This window comes from Phasianus colchicus, chromosome 6, assembly GCF_987193195.1.
Source record: "Phasianus colchicus chromosome 6, bPhaCol1.hap1.1, whole genome shotgun sequence".
Lineage (NCBI taxonomy): Eukaryota > Metazoa > Chordata > Aves > Galliformes > Phasianidae > Phasianus > Phasianus colchicus.
In genome coordinates, this window is record NC_143441.1 from 23,528,900 (window position 1) to 23,548,546 (window position 19,647).

The window sequence follows — 19,647 nt, forward strand, 5'->3', positions numbered from 1 at the left end:
TAGGAAAGAAGAAAGCTGAACAGGGAAAACACCGTGCTGCACACAGTGATACACTGCTAACTCCTCACTGTTTCCTCTGCGCTGGGACAAACGTATCTGTCAGAGAGCTTCAGGGCAGGACTCCTCTGTGGGACACAGGTATCTCTTACACATACAGTGACACATCCCCTGCTCAGCAGCCAGTGCTGTTTGTCGGTGTCATACTCCCCTCCCAGGATCTCCTGCAAAAAGTCTGCTGCTCTGACGCCCACCTTGACACTGGGTCACATCTACTGCACACCTACAGCACATGGGGCACAGAGCCATTGACCTGTGGGAACAGCTGCAGTCAGCCTCCTGTTTAGCCAAGGACAGAATTTTGGAAGAATGAATGAGTTGAAAACACACAAAAATAGCATATATTTGTTAAGAAAAAAAAAGTTCTAAAGCTCCATGATCTCTGAAAGACTCGGATCCTGGAAAGTCTGCACTTGCTGAGGACCCATTGTAAATGTAGGTGTGATGTATTTGTTTATAGTCCTGCCTAATTCTCTCTCTCTTCTTCCTTAACGACACAGAAAAGCCAATAATCATTCTGACCTGTTGCTACACCTAGATGAAAAAAATGCACTTGACTTCAAAACTATGATGTGGAGATTGGCTCTGTTCTAAATAACCACTGTGTGCCCAGTTACAAAACACACGGTATATGAGGGTTTCTAATATTTTATAGACATTAAATCACCACCTGGCTAGTATTTACATTCATGTCAGGCCCTGCTAATTTTCACTCATTGTGGCAGATATTAGGGTTTTTTTTTTTCCCTCACTTTATGAGTCAGGTAAGAAAGTTGATGGACTTCTAATCATCAGCCGAGGTGCTAAGTTTGCACATCTCTTTTTCTCACCTCTTGGCAGTTCAGTGTCCCAAGGTAATTTCTATTCAGCACCATGACGTGTCAGAGATGTAAAATGTCTGTTATAAATATGTCCAAGCTGAAATAAAGATAAGAATGAAAGATGTTCCTCCTTTGGCCCCAGCAATTTCTATTCTTAAACGTTCTGTTGGTATATATTTCCCGTTTTCAGTAATACCACGTAACATAGTTGCAGGCAACAGGAGAAACTGATAATTGCTCTTTAGGCATGATAGACTACCAAAATTCAATACTTTTAAAGTAAACTTAAAAAAACAAAAACAAAAGATGAAAACCAAAAATAAACTATGGCTGATTGTCTTAATTGATGTCTTTTTTTTTTTTTAAGGTGGTATTTCTGTTTTGTTTTGATTGATTGTGCAATCTCATAGCAAAGAGACAACTTTGTTTTGTAATTTAATTGCTGGCTTGTTACCAAGATGCTGATAGCAGAATTAGCAGGAGTTTAAAATAAAATAAAGAAACTGAAGAAAATATTCTTGTTGTCATTTCTCAACTGTGTAAATGGTGGGAAAGGAATGAGAGAGACACCAAGAACGAAGTATGAAAGAAAGTAATTTTCATTATTTTGAAAAATTCTCAATGAATTGCAATTTATGATTTTGGTCCAAGCACACATTTCACTGTCTGCAACATGTTTAAAATAAGATATCTGAATTTTGTCATTTGGCAGTGGGGTAAAGTACACTTGTAAAGCCAGGTTTTGCTCAAGAAAGCTATGTTACAAATACTTTCATATAATTTATCGTGTTTCTACAGGCACAGAAGGCATTGCAAAGTAATAACTGCATCTACTAGATACATTTTTGGCACATAACTTAGCCACACCTCCCCTGCTAGTAGGAGTCGGACTAAATCTGATACTCATCCCTTACCTCACCTCTGGTCTGACTGTTTTTACTTTTCTGAATTGAGCTGCGCTCAGCCTTTATGGTAAATGTTTCCTTCTCAGTGAAATGGTGATGTTACGGAGGCTTTGAATGAGCTGAAAATTCTGTATGATCTCAGGCTGTGCCTTTGTGAGAAGGTGCTTAGCAGGTGGGAGAGGCAGGGATCTTCCTTACAAGTAGATCCAAAGGCTGCCTTTGCTATGCTGCATCCCCTGCCAGCATGGATTTCTCTATTGGATATTTCAGTGCCTTGTGAAGCATAACTTGTATTTCCAGAGAGCACAATACCAGCAGAGAAGAAGAACAGGAAACACAACGTGGGCACTTGGCTGCTGTCAAACCTGGTGTGCGCTGGTAGGCACTGCACTTTAAAGGACCAAGTGCCTCTATGTGAGCTTCCACACACCCTCAGGCTCAGTGTCACCCTGCTGGGGCCCCTCCTCAGCTTGATCCTGTCAGTGTACTTCCAGGACTACCTCTGTATGCTGTCAGGGTTTGAGTCCCCACGTAAAGTGTAGGAAATCCCCTTTTATGAAAGGAAGGGGAGGACAAGAACAGGATATCTCCCTTTCCTACAAGATTGCTGTGTAAGTGCCTAGAACCCCACTTGGAGGATACATGCAGGGTAGAACTGATGGCAATCAGAGCAGAGGTGCCTGAGCCAAGGGGAGAGCATTTCAGATCACATTGCCCCCAGGCATTATCTGAACAGGTAAATGCACACAGGTAAATCAGATGGTGTTTCATTCCTCCTGGATTTATGCCAATCAACAAAGAGATCTGTATCTCTACAGAGATGTAAACTCTGATGAAAGCTTCTTCTGTATGGGAATGCTTACACAAACTGCTGAGCTGTGTGGACAGCCTAACGTGTAACAAGATGTCAGCTGGGTCTTCTCTTTAATTGGAACACAGTAACAGTCTGCACTATTGAGCTGCTGCGTTTTTAATTTTTAGAAAGCTGATTGCCTCTCAAAGCAGCCAACCGATAGGAGAGATCCCACGAGGAGAGGTTTGTGGGCAGACTGATCAGGTGAGATCTTTATTTCCCTGAGAAATGGCTTCAAAACAAAACCAAACTTAACTAGGCATATACATCACAGGCAAACTCCGATCTGTACATTTTTGGTTAGTACAGGAACATGTCATAGCATAGCTAAAGACTGCCTGCTCTCATGAGGCTAAAAGCATCACTGACCAAAACTCACTTTCCCGATGCATAAAGCTCGTCTGTATTACTGAGGTAATGGGATGCAGGATTCTAATAAAGATAGTCAGAAGAGAACTGTAGCATACTTATCCTGGACTCTTAACATTAAATCATTAACAGAAGACAGTTCAGTGGAGAACCTGGTACAAAAATCACTCACCATCTACAGTACACATTTTTTTTCTTAGAAGGTATTGCCTTACAAACTAGTTGCCACGCATGGAATTATTCTGGAATACTACTTCTCTGATAAAGTTGTCAGCACGTTTTTCCAAGCTGATAGAAAGTTAGATGTCACTTCTAACACGAGAGGAATCTCACATACTGCAAACCCTGTCTCTGGCCCAGCTGCATTCCTCCCTAGGGGGAAGCTTTAGTGCAAAATCATAATGGTGGTAGTATTCTGTATGGCAGTGTGGAAGGAATCATATAGAGGGTAGATTCAGGGCTGTTTTAAAGAGACTGTCCCACTGAGTAAGATGCAGCTCTGATCATCCTTCTGAGTCAACTTTTGCATTTTTAGCGTTTTCCATTCAAAAGTTTCAAAATGTACTTCCTGAAAGTAAAACTAAAGCGAAGCTGAGGCAGCAAGCTAAAAATCACAAATAAACTCTGCAATGCTCTGAATATTTATGACTCTTTCTTGTGTTTCTCATACAGAAAGGTTCCTTTTAGCAACAGTAGACACACTGAGTCTATTATTAGCATGGGGAGACTGACTAAAGACTTCAGACAACACTGAACTGGGTGCTTAGGTCAATACTGGTCCTGTCCACCATAAGACAAAGTTCATAAAACAGACTACATCCATCTGGAAAATCTCAGGTGAAATTACTACTATCACAGCAGGTGTCTGCTTGAGGATTTAAACAAACACCTTTCATATAGGCACTCATTATTTGTTCCCTGAAGTATCTGGGACAAGTTGGAACAAATGAGGAGGACAAGAGCATGAAGGGCCTCAGCGAGCAGCAACATCTACTTGCAGGGTAAGTGACTGCCCCAGCGAAGTTTCCCAAATGCTTCGTGTTTTGTTTCCTTTTCTGAATTTGAAAACGAAAGTCATATTTCCAGCTAGACCTCCGATTTCCTGAGCTGTCTCATGTAGTAGAAGTATTCAACACCATGCAAACAGGCATCCAAATGCTTCTGAGACTCTCATCTCACACCCCAAAGCAAAGGAATACCTACCAGTGCACAGTGTCAGGTAAAGAGACCAAAAGGAGATGATCAAGGTAATTCAGAACACAATAAATTTTACTGATGAACTTATTACAGTAAAATGAAAGTCTTAGAAGCTTAGCTGTAAGAAGTACAAGCGAAATAGAAACTTATTTTTGAGAAATGCAGTATCTACTGAGATGGGACTCAAGCCTGTCTCTCAGTAGTATTCTTCCATCCCATCCTGTCTTTAATTTTCCTCTCAAAAGAATAGTTGTGTTTGCATCTGTGTGTATCATCATCTAAAGCTTTTAGGGGGCAGCCTCCTGCCCAGCATTACTATTGGGATGCCCTGCTCTCAGCAGTGCCTGCTCTTTTGTTCGTGTCCAAACATAAAGGACTTTACATTAAAAGAAGGCAATGGATCTTTGTTATGAAAATCAAAGCATGCATAAAGGGCAGTATAGAAATCTAGCTGCAGAATTAGACCTTGGGATGAAGTAAAGAAGAGTAGAAGCTAAGCTGGAAGACGGGGATGATCCAAACAGTAAAATTGAGTCAGAACGAGAAGTTCTGATGATGTCTGTCTCCAGTGTGTGAAGGCAGGCAAGTATGCAGTAATTGAAATTTACGTAGTTTTTAAGATCTCCCCTTGTCAACAGACACAGATTGTGTCCCTTAGTCTAGATAATAGTTAGGGTGAAACTGAAGGAAGATGTAGAAAACATAAGGAGAATTTGGTGAATGAACAATTAGATGCAGAAAAGCAAGACAAAGTGATTACATGTGAAGTATTTTTATGGAAAAGGGATGATTCCTTCAGTTTTTGAGAACGAGCGTTTGTAAACTTGGCTGAAATGAGCCAAGTTCAGATTCAGGCTTAGAAAGCTTTATCTGTGGTGATAACCAATTGGAGAAATTAAAGGAACAAGTTATTGGAATCATCACCAAAGCCTACATTGAAACTTATGCTAATGAGTATTTAATCTTTTAAAAATATTTTTTTCTAAAGGAAAAGTCTAGGCATGAGTTAATTTAGGGAACTCCATGATAAGCATGATAGAGGTAATCATGGCAATCCTCTGCAATGAGTTTACTATTTTTGAAACTATGGAGATAAGCCATCAAGTGGTTAGCCTCAAAATTGCAAAATTATCTGACTGCTGGAGGACGCTTTTTATTATTTCACACTCTGTGAGAGTTGGACTAGGCCAACCCTGAGCTCCTGGTTCTTTTCTGGTGAATTCTGCCATCACACCATGCTGGGATATAATTTAAGTAATTAAGGTTGAATGGGATATTCATTTACTCTTCCATGTTTGCATAATAAAATTGAAATTTGTTTAACTTATTCCTTGATTATCAGGTGAAAATCTATAGTTCTAGAAAAAATGTTTCGGCTAGTTTTGGCAATTAATTAATTTAATTAATGAAAATAAAAGTGCTGACTCCTGCAGAACTTTGTTTTATTGTTGGTGGAGAATCACGTTTAGCTTTCATTCTGAACCTGATTCATGGCCCACTGAAATTTATAGGAGCCATTCATTAAGCATAACAGGCTTTGGAATGGGTCCCTTGTGAAATAGAGTGTTCAGATGAGAACAGATGCAATCATCTTTGGGTTTTTAAATACTACAGTTTGAACTTGAGTTGTTTTCATTCACATGAAAGTGCACTGACTTATCGGGGTAATTTTAACTACTAAATGTATCTACCTACTAACTTTTATTGATTACTTCCCTATGAGTCCTTCCTGACAGCATATGCCCAAGTGGAATTTCACAAAAGATTTCCCTGATAGTGGTTATATTGAATATTTTCATTAATGACCTAGAGGGGAAAAGTGAGTTTGCTTATTAAATTTCCAGACAATATCATTCAGTCTTGAGAAGGACTGGATAACACGATTAGAATTGAAAATGATCTTGAATAACCAATAAATTCTCTAAAAAATAGGGTGATATTCAAGTGGGAGGATTAAACTCAGTGGGGAATTACCAGTTGCACAAGCACAGGCTGGGGGATAACCACAGTAACTGACCAGGTGACATTTTTATGGAAAGGAATTTATGAGCTCACAGTTGATCAAAATCTTAACACAAGTCAACAATGTCATGATGTTGCAAAAAATACTCCTGAGATACGCTAAGAAAAAGTATGATAGGATACAAGGCACAATAAACAATCACTCTGCTCTACTCAGCAGCCTTTTCAGTTTCAAGGAGAATGAAGATCAGATTGCTGGTGGTTAGGCATTTTCAACACTGGAAATCCAGAAGAGCTATTTGAACAAACATATTTCATGAATAACACTGCTATGGCTGATCTCATCCTGGAGCTGAAGATAACCAATTTGTCCCTCTTGAGTGTCTTCCGGCTCTGTACAAAGTGGGGTATGCCAGACAAAAGTAAATTCCCTGCTTGGAGAATACAGTTTCATGACAATGAGGGGAAAAAAAAACCAAACAACCTAGCTCTTTACTTTGAGCAACTCTTTTTCCAGCTTTCTCTTGCTGATAGGCACGAATGTTAGTCCTGACAAATACTGTTAGAGGCTGTCTCATATTCTTATATATTCAGGCCAAATTGAGGGATGTGTTGTTCAGTAACTTTTATTTGTGTCTAAGATAAAAATATGTAAAATTCAGATTTAATTTTTTTGTCTCAGGCTGTTTGAACATTTTCTGACTTAGGAAAAATATTTTTCCTAAAAGTTTCCTAAAAGTAAACATTTCTACATTCCTTATTAATTTCGAATGGTAATATTTTGTGAATATCTTCACTTTCTTATTATCAAACAGTATGAAACGAGGGCATCTCATCCTATTGCATGCATTATACTTTGCTGCAAATCTATCCTTATCTGAGAAAGCTGTAGGTCTGGCTTAGGCAGTCTACTTGCAGGTTTAATATGTCAAGTGAGATGGGCCTGCCTTTCTCAGCTTTTTACACTGTAGTATGAATTTGTTGGGGTTCAGCAAATGCCTTTAGATCCATTTGGCCTAAACTCCCAATTGGAGCATGTTTGACATGAGCTGGTTGGAAACATCTCATATACCATTACTTATGTATTTCAGTCAAGTTCATTCCTTTTTAAACAAAGATATGGAGATTGTTTAATCATAAGAGTTTCAAAGATCTTTAATGCTTTGCCACATTTTAAAAAAAATGAATTCGCAGTTTCCTAATCCCCTGGTAGAGTCAGAAATGGTAATAAAAATTTTACAGAAAAAAAATTATACACACATGTAGCTTGAATAGTACTGTGGGTCAGGCAGTAAATGAAAATCTAAAGTCCTTTTTATTTTCCAAACTATTGGCAAAATTGTTATCTTCATGGAAATGGTGGTGAATCCCTTAGTGCATTGAAGGATTCAGCAGGACAAGAGAAAGCCTCAGAGAAACCTAAGCACTTATGTAACTTGTTTTTTTTTTTTTTTTTTTTTTAGACAATTTACCAGTTTGTCAAGAATACCTGTTTTATTAATATTTCATATTTTCTTCGCAACATGGGATACTACACTTCTGAGAGGGATCTACTATGGGTATCTAGCCTATGGGTAGGGCACTTTGCCTGAAATGATGAACCCAACTGAGTTTTCTAAAAAGGATTTGTAGCAGTTTTAGATGGAAATGGAAGTTGTTAAAGGACAGAATATTATCTTAGATTTCAGATGAGCAGATTTTGTTCTGAAATCACAACAAAGTACTTTACAGATTTTAATCAGTTTAATTTGAGCTTCCAGGCCTATCACTGGAATCAGTAGCATCAAGAGCTCAGTTTAATGATTTAAACCACCTCTTACGAAAATTAACGTAACACCTAAAACAACAATTTAAGATTATACAGCTAATTAATTATTTTTGTTCCTGTTAGCTCCAATGGAGTCTGCTCAGTTGCATATTTTATGGAGTAGGAAAAGATGGGGTAAGCACTTGACTGAAAAGCTGAAAAATTATCTACAGCCCACATTCATATTCAACTCTTTATAAAAAGTGTGTATTTATTATCTGAAGGCAAGAACACCGATCAAGTTAAAAGACTCCTAGTCCTATATAGGATTAGTGTGCTAGGAAAAACACACCAGGTTCAGTCAGATACCACCCTTCTGATACCAACTGCACTTCTTTATTTTTTCTCCAACAGCTTATTTCTAGAGAAGGCCTCAAGCTGGTGATTCTCTATGACAATGTTTGTGCATTTACTAGATTAAAATATACTCCCCGCTTTGTCATCACCAATGGAGTATTTTTTTTTTTTTTTTTTTTTTTTTTTTTTTTAGCAAAGACAGAATGAGGGACTGAGGTTTAACTTGAAGAAGAAAAGGGTCTGGGATGTCCTCACTGCAGCTTTACCATACTGGAAGGGAGATTACAAGAAAAAGGGAAACCAACTTTTTACATGGTCTGATTCTGATAGCACAAGGGAGAATGGCTTAAAACTAGAAGAGGGGAAATTGAGGTTAGAAAGAAATTCTTTACTCAGAGGGGGATGGAGCACTGGCACAGGCCGCCCAGACAAACTGTGGATGCCCCATCCCTGGAGGTGTTCAAGGCCAGATTGAATGGAGCCTTGGGCAGCCTGAGCTGGTGGGTAACAACCTTGCTTATGATAGGAGGCTGGAACTAGACAGGCTTTAATGTCCCTTTCAACCTAAGCCATACTATGATTCTATAATTCCATATGACTCTATCAGTGTTCAACTGAAATAAAGCTGAGGTGCACAGAACATTGAGAGGGCACCAAACTATACCAAAATAAATGATAAGCCTATGTATATACTGTATATAATGTAACATAACAAACAGCCCCCCAGCTCTTTCCCCTTAGATTAAGCAGCTGTGCATCCCTGTGCTGCAACTTCATCAATTACATGTTTTGAAAATAAGGCCTGAATTTTCCTGTTCCAGACAAAACCAGAAGGGTATCTGTGGAGATTTACTGCCAGAACCATAACTGCCTCTGTGGACACACTTATTCCTTCCATCCTCACGGGGAATTAGAGTGGTATAGTTAAGCTGGTAAATTTTCCTATTCAGACAGGCTCAGACATCTCAAGAAACACAGTTAAATTAAATACTTCTCCTAGGGGAGCAGTATATATACATACGTTCACCAGTTTTTGGTCATAACCACACACACACCAGTCAAGTTTAAAACACAGAAACTGTGTGTGCTATAAGGGTGGTTTTTCCTGCCATATTTTGTCAGCTCTCATTCATTCTGTAAACCAGAGTCCAGCTTTGAGCACATTGGCTGTTTGTGACCCTGGGCCCAATTTTTTGAGGTGAAAATCCAGTAGAGGAAAGACTACAATTTTTTTTTTTTGTTCCCAGAAAACTGAAGTCTGATAATAGCACAGCAAAGTTGTCAACAGTGCAGGATGAAATATGGATAGTTCTCTACTGAGAGATATTTTGCCTCTTCTGCAAGATTAAGATTGGTTTTCAGTAAAGATCCTATGCTGCTGTTCATGTAGGCATTAAATAGATGGGATTGGAGAAAAGGCATTCTAGGCACTGGATTAGATAGGCATTAGAAAAAACGATTTTTTTTTTTCTTTTGCACTAAATAAGTACTGAAAAGTTAACACTAGAAGAACAACAGAAGCTGCTTTAAATTTACTTTTTACCCCCATTATTTTAGGGCACACTCTCAGGAGTGACATATAATCATAGAATTGCTCAGGTTGAAAAAGATCTTAAAGATCACCAAGCCCAACCGTAACCTAACTACACTACCCTAACTCTAACAACCCTCTGCTAAATCATGTCCCTGAACACCACATCCAAATGGTTTTTAAACACATCCAGGAATGGTGACTCAAGCACCTCCCTGGGGAGCCTATTCCAGTGCTTAACAACCCTTCCTGTAAAGAAGAAATCTCACTGTAATCTCAGAGTAATCTACAGGAACCTTTTAATTAGATTCTCTATTAAAATACAAGAAGGTATACAAAGTGCATACAGGCCCCTATTTTATCTGAAACCACGGCTAAAGCACTACTCAAGTGAGTTTAGGTCATAAGTATCTTGACAAGAATAGGACTGTCCATACTAGAACAGTCTTTCAAACATCACATACAGATGTACACCTTGCTCTGATTCTCCTGCTTGTATGAAGATCTCAAATCCTCGAAACAGATGCTGGCAATTGCAGGCTTATCTGGTCATCAAGGTGTTGACTTCTGAAACCACCTTCTAGATCTCTAACACTAAGGAAAGTCATGACTATCCATTTTTCTCTGTGTTAGATATATTGGCTTTTGTTAGGACTTTTACCATGTACTGTCTAACTATACATTTAAGATTTCAATAAATATCTTAATTCAATCAAATAAAACCAAAATAATGCAAAAACACCCCAAATCCCAGCAGTTTCCCTGCTACATATTCTGAAAAAAAAAAAAACCAACAAAAAAAGCCCCATAGAACAACTTCTACAATTTTATTTTTACACAACAGTAGTTTGAACAATCACAATGGAAGTATATCGTGGATATGTCTAGAACATTTCTAAAGCACCAAAAGCACTACTGTGAAAGAAAGCATTGAAATAACTACTTGTATTAGAATGGCAATTAGCAGGCTTCAACAAAGTCTGCAGTTGTTCCAAAAAATTCCTGTGCACTTAGATTCATCAGATCGTAATAACATGTTGGGCTTTGGTTTGCTTTTATGAGAATGACTCTAATTTCTCTTTATTCAAGGAAATCAGTAGAGGGCTGAACAAACAGGGAAGAGTTACCATTTTGGGAGACATTTTCTAGCAATATTAAACAAGTCATACATGCATCTTGCTCTTCCTCCTAATTATTTCTATGGAAATGACAACAGATACAACGAGCACAAAAACACTATTTGATAGAACAAATTCTCACCTACAAAACACTATTTTCAGTATAGTCACCACCGTTAGCTGTGCATTTTCATTTGCTCATTCACTTGCTGTATGCCCTGTTCACAAGAATCTGTACCAGCGGAGGTGACCCACTGTCACCATTGCTGAAATGCACCACCAACGACCTTACTGTGCTCATATCCATGTTTGGTCTCCAGAAACATTCAGCAAACATTAACTAATGTCAGTAGGTGCCATTTTTTTCCTCAAGGGGGAATTAAATTCCATCCTTTGCTCCATATGCACTTCCATCTCAGATGCCACTTTGTCAGAGTTCCCCTCTGCTGCCATCACATGGCAACAAAATATAACAACGTATTAGCAGGGAGGTTCAACCTCCACTAGCATACCACCACCATCTGCATCTGATGTCTCCTATTTTATTATGTTCACTCATGACATTACTTTTGGAGAAATACCTAAACTTAGCTAAGTCAAACAAACAAAATAAGAATAAAGCAGAAATTAAGGACTAAAAGGGCATTTGGAATTTTGAGACCTAATCAACTGGAATTCTTCTTCAGTAAAGCAGTTCTGGCACAAACTGAAAACAGTTTATCTGCCTTGCCAGCGGCAAACTGGTAGAGCTCTGTGAGTATCAAGGGAGTCATGCTGAAGAAAAGCAGCATAGCAGCCTTCCTGCTCTTTGTCTGCAACTTGTTGATGCTCATTTTTAAACTGGTCAATTAAAACTGCATCCTGTTTTATTACAGTGTATAAAAAATGAATATACAGATGTTATAATTATGAAATATACCAGACAGCTTAGCTAAGAATGTTATCATACCAAAAAGAGAACGGACGGAGTACTTACCCTTATCCTGAGCTTGCTGTAAAACTCCAAAGGAAGGATCTCCACAAAGAGATCCTTCCCTAGTGGTAGTCAGCTCTTAAATGGGTCTAGGAGAGGTGCAGCCAGGCTCCACCCCTTCCAGCAGTACAGGTGAATTGCCTTCACCTGTGCTCCCCGGGCTGACTCATTGCTTGCCTCAGGTGATCAATCAGAGGTTCAGGCCATGATTCAGCAGTTCCTATACATACAGATTAGCAACATTCAGCTTCACTAGTTTAGTAATCAGTAGCACTAAGCAAGCACAATCAATCAGTTGTGAAAATTACACGTGGTGTTTCAAAGCTATCTTGAGAAGTGCTGCTGCACATTCCATGAATATTGTTAATAGAGAACTTTTCTGCAGTTTATTAACCCCATTTGTAGTCATCATGAAGAGACAGAATGACCATAAATCCCTGAATACTTCAGAGTATTTGACTTTCTGCTACTGTAGCTAGGCACATTGTAATGAAATCAACAGTGCAGCTCATTGCAGTCTGAGCATTTGCTCTTCTGTGCTGTGACTATGGTGAAGCATGCAGTTGTTGACAAGTGCTAATTTACCCAATTTCAATTTTGAGGGACAAGCTTTTTAGGAGGGGGACATCTGAGTGAGATGGATGCACAAAAGAAATGCCATAGAGTTGTAAGCTTCCATCAGACGTGATGTGATCAACAGTCTTACATGCTACATATGTTCTATAAGCTAACAAATCAGTTAGATAGTTCTCTTAACATTCTCCTGTCAGATTAAGAATCTCCTGCACACCTGTTTTTACAAAGCCCTGTTATACTGAGATGCCCCAAAGTATTACATTCACCAAAGATTTCTGCGGTGTCCTTGAAATACTGGTGTGGGTGTAATGGTGACTAACTGCTCTGAATAACCCTCATTAGCTGTTCTCCAGTTTTGTTTGACTATAATATTTAATTCTAGGTCTGATGTTAACGCTTCCAGGAAAAGAATTTACTGAACGTTTGCATGGAAAATGATGGCTAAAATAATTTCTCTGCCTCCGTGTAGGGGAATGTTTGATGTCCTGGAACTGAACAATTTAAAAACACTTGCATGGAACACAATTATGTAATTACGTCAGCTTTTGGGCTCTGAAACTCTTCAGATTTAAATACCGTGACTCATTTGTGGTCTGAGTGTCCATCTCTATGATCCCTTCAAAAATATACCAAGACACAGTGAATCTGTTATCCTTTTATGAAATGTATTATGTTCTAGCCACCAATAAAACGTCAGTGTGAGAAAGGGTAGTGTTCAGTGTGTAATTAAAACTCCCACTTCAGCTATGTCACACTTGGTCTGAACTTTGTCTTTTTAGGTTATGAACTTACTGCAAAAAGATCATGTTTTCTGGTTACTAAAGGTTGCAGTGGGAGACAGTTTTTTTTTATCAGAGGTTGTTCTACAATGAAAATATTTTCCTTTCCATAAAAGTTCACTCTCCTGGAGATCTAATTCTGCAGTTTATTCTGCACAAGCAGTTAACTGCCTGGTAGAGATACCTGGATGATGCTGCTCCTCTGTGAAGAAAAAGGTGGACTGGAGTCTGATGAGAAGATGTGACATGGCAGGTGTAAGGGGAACACAGCACAGGAACAAAACCCAGAAAGTGCAGTAGCAGGAGCTATCACACGTGTTTGCTAACAGGCTATAAAAAACAATTAATAGAAAGACTTGTGCAGCCCCTGTTATTAGGTGGCAGCATGCTCTGAGCCCAGTGGTAATGGAAGCAATTACAGCCTTATACTTGGTACTGAATGGCCCCATATTACTCTCTTTCAGGCTTCAGTTTTCTTCGTTGTAAGGGAATGCTTTGATGAAAGGAGTAATAGCTAGAAATAAAGGCATGCACATTTTATGTAGAAGTGGAGCTGTACTTGCTGGTTAACTTGCTGCTGTTTCTCTCAGTCTAGTTTCAAACAGGCCAAAGAGATATCTGTAGCAAGTTTGGCTTTGCCATACCTGGGCACAAAGGCCAGTATCTCTTCAAGTGCTACAGTGCTGTTAGTAACTGAAATAAAAACTCGTGAGGCAAGAAAATAAGTGTAGAAATCTCTAGATAATCTAGAAACAAATACTGTTTCTACTGGAGCTATTTGTGCCTCAAAACTTGATATACAACATATGTTTGAGATTTTAATACATTTAAGAAATCAATATAAGACACAATTTCTGACAGTTCATGTTCTTCAGGTATAATAAGGAATTGAAAGGATTGCATTAGACTTTGGTGAAAATCCTTATTCTTTTTCAAGCTTACAATTAGCACAACACGTGCAGACACCCTACATACCTTTTTTGTCATTCAGAGCTGATACATACAGTATAGGAGCTCTTTACTTTTCCCACATTTTGTCCAGATTCAGTAGACCCATACGGTCTGTATGCTCTATTGGGAGAACAGAACATACAGATTGCAGTCAAGTGTCCTTGAATGTTTTACATCCTGGAACAAACTAATATTGACAACCACCCTTTATTACAGTCTCTTAATATAATAGTTCTTAGCATCCCTAAGAAACTGGATTTTCTGTCCTGCCTGACAGTAGATCTTGGATTAGTCCTTTTATTCTGTGATTTTCTGTGCTTAAGGAATTGATGTGAAAAATTCAAATTTTCAGTAGTAAGAGGCAAACAGCATCAAGTGTATCACAGTTCTTTTTGGGAATTACATAAATAGAGAAATAATCATACACAGAACAGGATGAATCATGCTCTACTGTCGACACTGACTCCAAGAACAGGCACCATGCCCCAGATGTCATACCTATAGTACACGAAGATCAGGTTGGGGAAAATGAGCGCCTCATGCTCCTATGTACAGAATAAGAGATTTCTTAAAAAGATTCTAAAATTTGCCTGCTTTCTGCAACTAGTTCCTTCTGGAGTCCTTTTAGTTATCCTTCACATTAATTCCTCTGCTTATACATTCTCCACATCATCTGAAACTTTGCAAAGACTCTTTGGAAAGTCCATCTAGGTGAAAACTGTCCAGTATTCTTTTTCTCTAGAGTGAAATGAGACATTCAGCTCAAGATGGTTTAATCTCTTTGTGAGTCTATCCTGGAGAAGCATTGTTTGAAGTTTTTTCAAAGAGTTTTCGTTTTTCTTTTTCCTTATAAATGTTATTTTTCTTGGACCATTGCTTCAGTATTTCTTACATTCTTCAACACTTCACAAGGGTAAAAACAGCTATTTTCCACAACTGAATGAAATAGTTTCAGCTTTGCTGAATTCTTCCTTAACATGGTTTTCTCCTTCACTGTCTCTGAAAACAATAGTCTTGTGAATTGCTTCCTGCTTTGAACACAAGTTTGTGGACCAACTCCTTTTGTGCTTCTCATCTACTGAGTATTCTGGCTTGGGACTAATGTAACACGTAATTCCCATCACCATGATGGCCAATATCTGTCTTCTGGAAATGCAGCGTCGCTGGTGATTCATTCTGTTACCTTCTTATTAAGTACTAAGTCTTTATTAAGATAGGCTGGTGAATTTATACATATTAAAAGAGAACAAGTTTGAAGTCTGTAAAACAAAGGCTAAAGTTTAATCATAATTTATTATTCTTTCCTATTTATTCTTCTTTATTATTAATATTATTCTCTATTCTTTATTATATCCAAGCTCCAGTCCTGACACTCTTTTAAAAAGAGTGGAAAAAAAGAGCAAAGTTAATTTTTAGCCAAATTCTTCTTTTACACAATGTTGCTAACACCAGCGGACTTGCTTTTAGTGGAAATGGGGAGACAAAATGAGTTTTAGTGGCTTTCATTTTAATAGTCAGCTATTAAAAATGTGTCCCTCTTCACCAGTGGCCTCTCTCATGCCTTGTGCTGATCTGTTGTACTCTGTCCATGGTTGTAATTCTTTACTCTGGCTCTGGGTGGACACATTACATTCATCCCTGTCTGGAATAACTACATTTAGCATTTAAACATTTTTAATATAGCAGCATTCTTTGCCAGACATTCCTCCTCTTGGGGAGCTATTTAAAATGTTTGATTGTCTGCTCTTCAGATCATCTCACATTGACAATATCTTCCCAGATATTACTAGCATATATGCTGAGACACAACAAGAGTAAATACACTTTCTTGCCAGATGTATGACATCAGACAGGATCCAAAAATGTGTCATCCACAGAAAGCCCTTTGGATCAAAATGCAGCAAGTGCCAAGGCAGTTCATTTTCCAGTTAAATAAATCTAGTGGCAAGGGGACAGAAGGGAAACCTGAAGAAAGGATAAACAAACACTGGCAAGCTGAGAAACTTTTTTTAGGTGGTTCCAATGTAACAGTAAAATTCTTTGCAAGGCACGTTTCATAATGTCCTGAAAAAAGTTCAAATCCTTTCCTCCAGGCTCTGATTTCCTTGCATACTTGAGACACTCTGTACTCTCAGATTGCTCCTGGGCATATCTCATATTTTGGAGTGCAAATACACCAAGTATGTGGTCACAGTGAGTGTGCATTAACCAGCCTCTGCACAGCAGAACCTTGGCTGTGTGCATGGGTATGTACATGTCCTTGGGGTCAGTGTCAGCTTCTTGGTCTAATGTGAAGCTTCTCTCTCCCTTACTCAGCCCCTCTCATTCTCATCACCAAACTCAGAGAGCAATAAAATAGTAGATAAAAAGCTATTTCCCAAGACCTCTGTGCTGGTGGTCGATCCATGCAAAGCCTCTCAGATCCGGCACAAGCAGCCTGCTGAGCCCAATTGAAAGTGAGAGGATACTCCCCAAGAACAACTCTGCTTGTTCCCCTCTACAAGCTTCAGCATTGTCACAAAAGGTTGTTGCTGAAGTGTTTGAAAATTTGTGGTGTATTAAAGAATACAGATGTAAAATAGAATTTATTTCCTTCTATTCCGAAGATGATTTATTTTAGTGACAGAAAGATATTCTCCAGGATATGAAGGGAACTGTAAATCTGCACACTCCTAATAAACTCGTCTATGTTTATTAATTTGTAAGACTTACACAAAAACACACACTGACAAAAACACAGTCAGCCTCACAAGAACAATCAGATACACCCTGAATGGGAATCTTGCAGTGCAGGGAAACATGGAAAATCCAAATGGAACTCATAATAGGGCTCACCTATCATGGCTATATTCCAAGCACTTCTGCAATACTCACCATTTATAAACATAAATAAATGGTAAAAACTCATCATCCTCAGTTTGGAGAGGCAGGATGTTCTGCAAACATGACAGCTTCATTTATGTGCCCAAAACATGTGGAAAGATGTAGGGCACAGTAAGCAGCCCCGCACACGGACTGTATGCGTAAGTGGAAATGAAACCTAATACTACATCTTTCTCTTTTTTTCCTAGCAGTGGGTCTGTATAAAAGGTGAGTTATTGTTCAGGTGAAGCTAAGGGCAAATGACTAGTTGAAGAAGACATTTCAAATTCATTATTATTTTTAATACAGAACATCTACTGTTACAGATAAACCCCTTGTCCTGCCCAGATCTTACAAGACCAAAGACACCTTTTACAACTAAAAGGGTAAAAAGTCTTCTGGAAACTGTAAGAGTAGCATTCTCCACACAAGGCAACTGAACATTGGAGGCCAATACCATACTGCTCCATTACACTCACTAGAAGCCAGCCTGGCAGTACATTCCTGCCCATTTTAGTGGGAGGGTAGGCCAACTGAACACTTATCTTTTCATTCCTGTCTCATAAATCAACTCTTACTCTGCGTGGGTCACTCAAAGGAAACAATCTCTCTCTCTCTCATGTATCAGAGCAGAAGTATTTGCAGGTCAGAAAACTATAAAAATAAATGTTGGTTTCAAATTAAAAAAAGAAATAAAATCTATAGGACAGCAATTAACCTCTATTCAGACAAAACTGACAGCTTTTCAACATAAGAAATACTTAAATATGAAAAATAATGATCACAGCAAAAAGTGAAAAGGCATAGCAAAGAACAGCGTATGGTGTAGTAGCTCTGTTCCTTCTACATTCTTCTTTTTCTCCCTCAAGTTGGTATTGAAGGCTGTTTCCTCCTTAGGAAGTTCTGTGTTCCTCTATACTAATACAGTTTTTTGGTAGCCTTTCTTTCTTGTGGACATTAATAATTGATTTAATCTTTAAGATAATCAAAACAAAACAAAACAAACTGGAAGGGATGATTGCAAAAGGGATGAAAAAGACAATGCATGCCACTTCAGTACCCCAGTAATGAGTGGGATCACTCAGGTTAATATAACCTGATTGCCTGAATTATTTTTGACACATACAGCCTCTTTGAATGTTTTTAATGTTTTTTTTTTTTTTTTTTTTTTTTTTTTCCGAAATATTCTTCTGCTAATCAAATGGATGTTCTTCATAGCTTCTGCTGTTACCTTTGGTCAAAGAGAATAAAATCCAAAACAAGATGAAAAGATTGCCACTCATTCTTTTCACTGGCATCCTGCTTTGGTGCTTTCTTAGCACTTTGGTAGCTGCTGTACCAGCTAGAGGAAAATAAACGTCCAGCACTTAGAGGTTACGAGACTGGGAAGGAGAGGTCTATGCCTCTCTGTAGAGAACACAATAAATGCAGTGTGCTGTGGCTTTTCCCTTACTCCACTCCATAAAACTGCAGCTCTAGGTGTGATGTGTATTAGGAGGAAGTCCACTGCATAAAGTTCCTGGTTAACTTCCAAGATTTACACAAGTTACCTCTATATTTACTAACAGTATTTGGCTTCTCTCCTTTAATTCTCTGCAATAAATCCTTGTGATTTTTTTCTGAGCTTTAATATACTCTTTATAGAACATTATCAGTCTTCCTGAATGGGTGGGGATATTACCAAGCTTGAATGATATGTATAAGTAAAATTTTATAGTTGTTGGGTCATTTGTGTAACTCTACTGATACTGTATAACTGTGTTGGTACCCTGTATGCATTAGAGTGGTAGCTCCTGCACAGGACTCAGTCAGTTACAGGACACCAATGGAGAAGTCTGGGAAAGGTGGAGGGGGAAGGTGCTGTACAGAAAACACAACAAGACCACAGTGGATATCACAGCATCCTTAAATCCTGGAGACACAAAGTGTTACTGACATGCAGTCCCTTTTCATCCTTGTTGGCCATGACAGGGAGTACAGATAGTATAGGAGATATCAACAGCTGTCCATATAGAAAAGAGAAATCAAAGATAGAGATGTTTTATGTTATGGCTCCATGTCTTGTGCCAGTAACATATAATCAGTAATTATAAAAAAAAATACTGTTTGCTATTGGGTATTAAGTATTAAATTAATTTTAAATCTCATCCCTGGCTCACTGCAAGCACTATAAGGGAGTGGTGAAATAGAGAGGAAGAAAATAAGAGGCCATGAACATGTCAGTGAAGTTATTCTGCATGGCCTCATTCCTCCTGACAGAAATGTGTATAGCAATCTGTCAAAAACCCAATATCCTTTTATATTTTTTATGAACATTCTCCTGGGCTGAGTGCGTCATCAGTCTGTGCACAGAATTGCTATAGTCACACAGAGCTGGAAGGGATATGTTTGGAAGGCAGAATCACTCTACCCTCGTTAGGACACTCTGACATTTCGTAATTTCTCTTCTTTCATTCTGGCTTGCATTTTAACAGCAATCTCTGAAAATCAGCCCATCCTAGGATTTTATGTCATCTGGTTTCAGTTCAGACTGGAATACAGAATTAATGCCATTGAAATAATGGCAATTTTTTGTCTGACAGCTGAACC

At 38.5% G+C, this 19,647-nt stretch overlaps 1 long non-coding RNA gene across 1 annotated transcript; it reads right to left on the minus strand.

The window, feature by feature from the left end:
• Window positions 1-224: 224 nt before the first annotated feature.
• LOC149917497 (uncharacterized) lies at window positions 225-11,930 on the minus strand. The gene is made up of 3 exons (XR_016467487.1): window positions 11,894-11,930; window positions 888-975; window positions 225-310 (listed from the first exon to the last, which is right to left on the minus strand). It is a non-coding gene; the product is annotated as an uncharacterized LOC149917497 (long non-coding RNA).
• Between the last annotated feature and the right edge of the window lie 7,717 nt (window positions 11,931-19,647).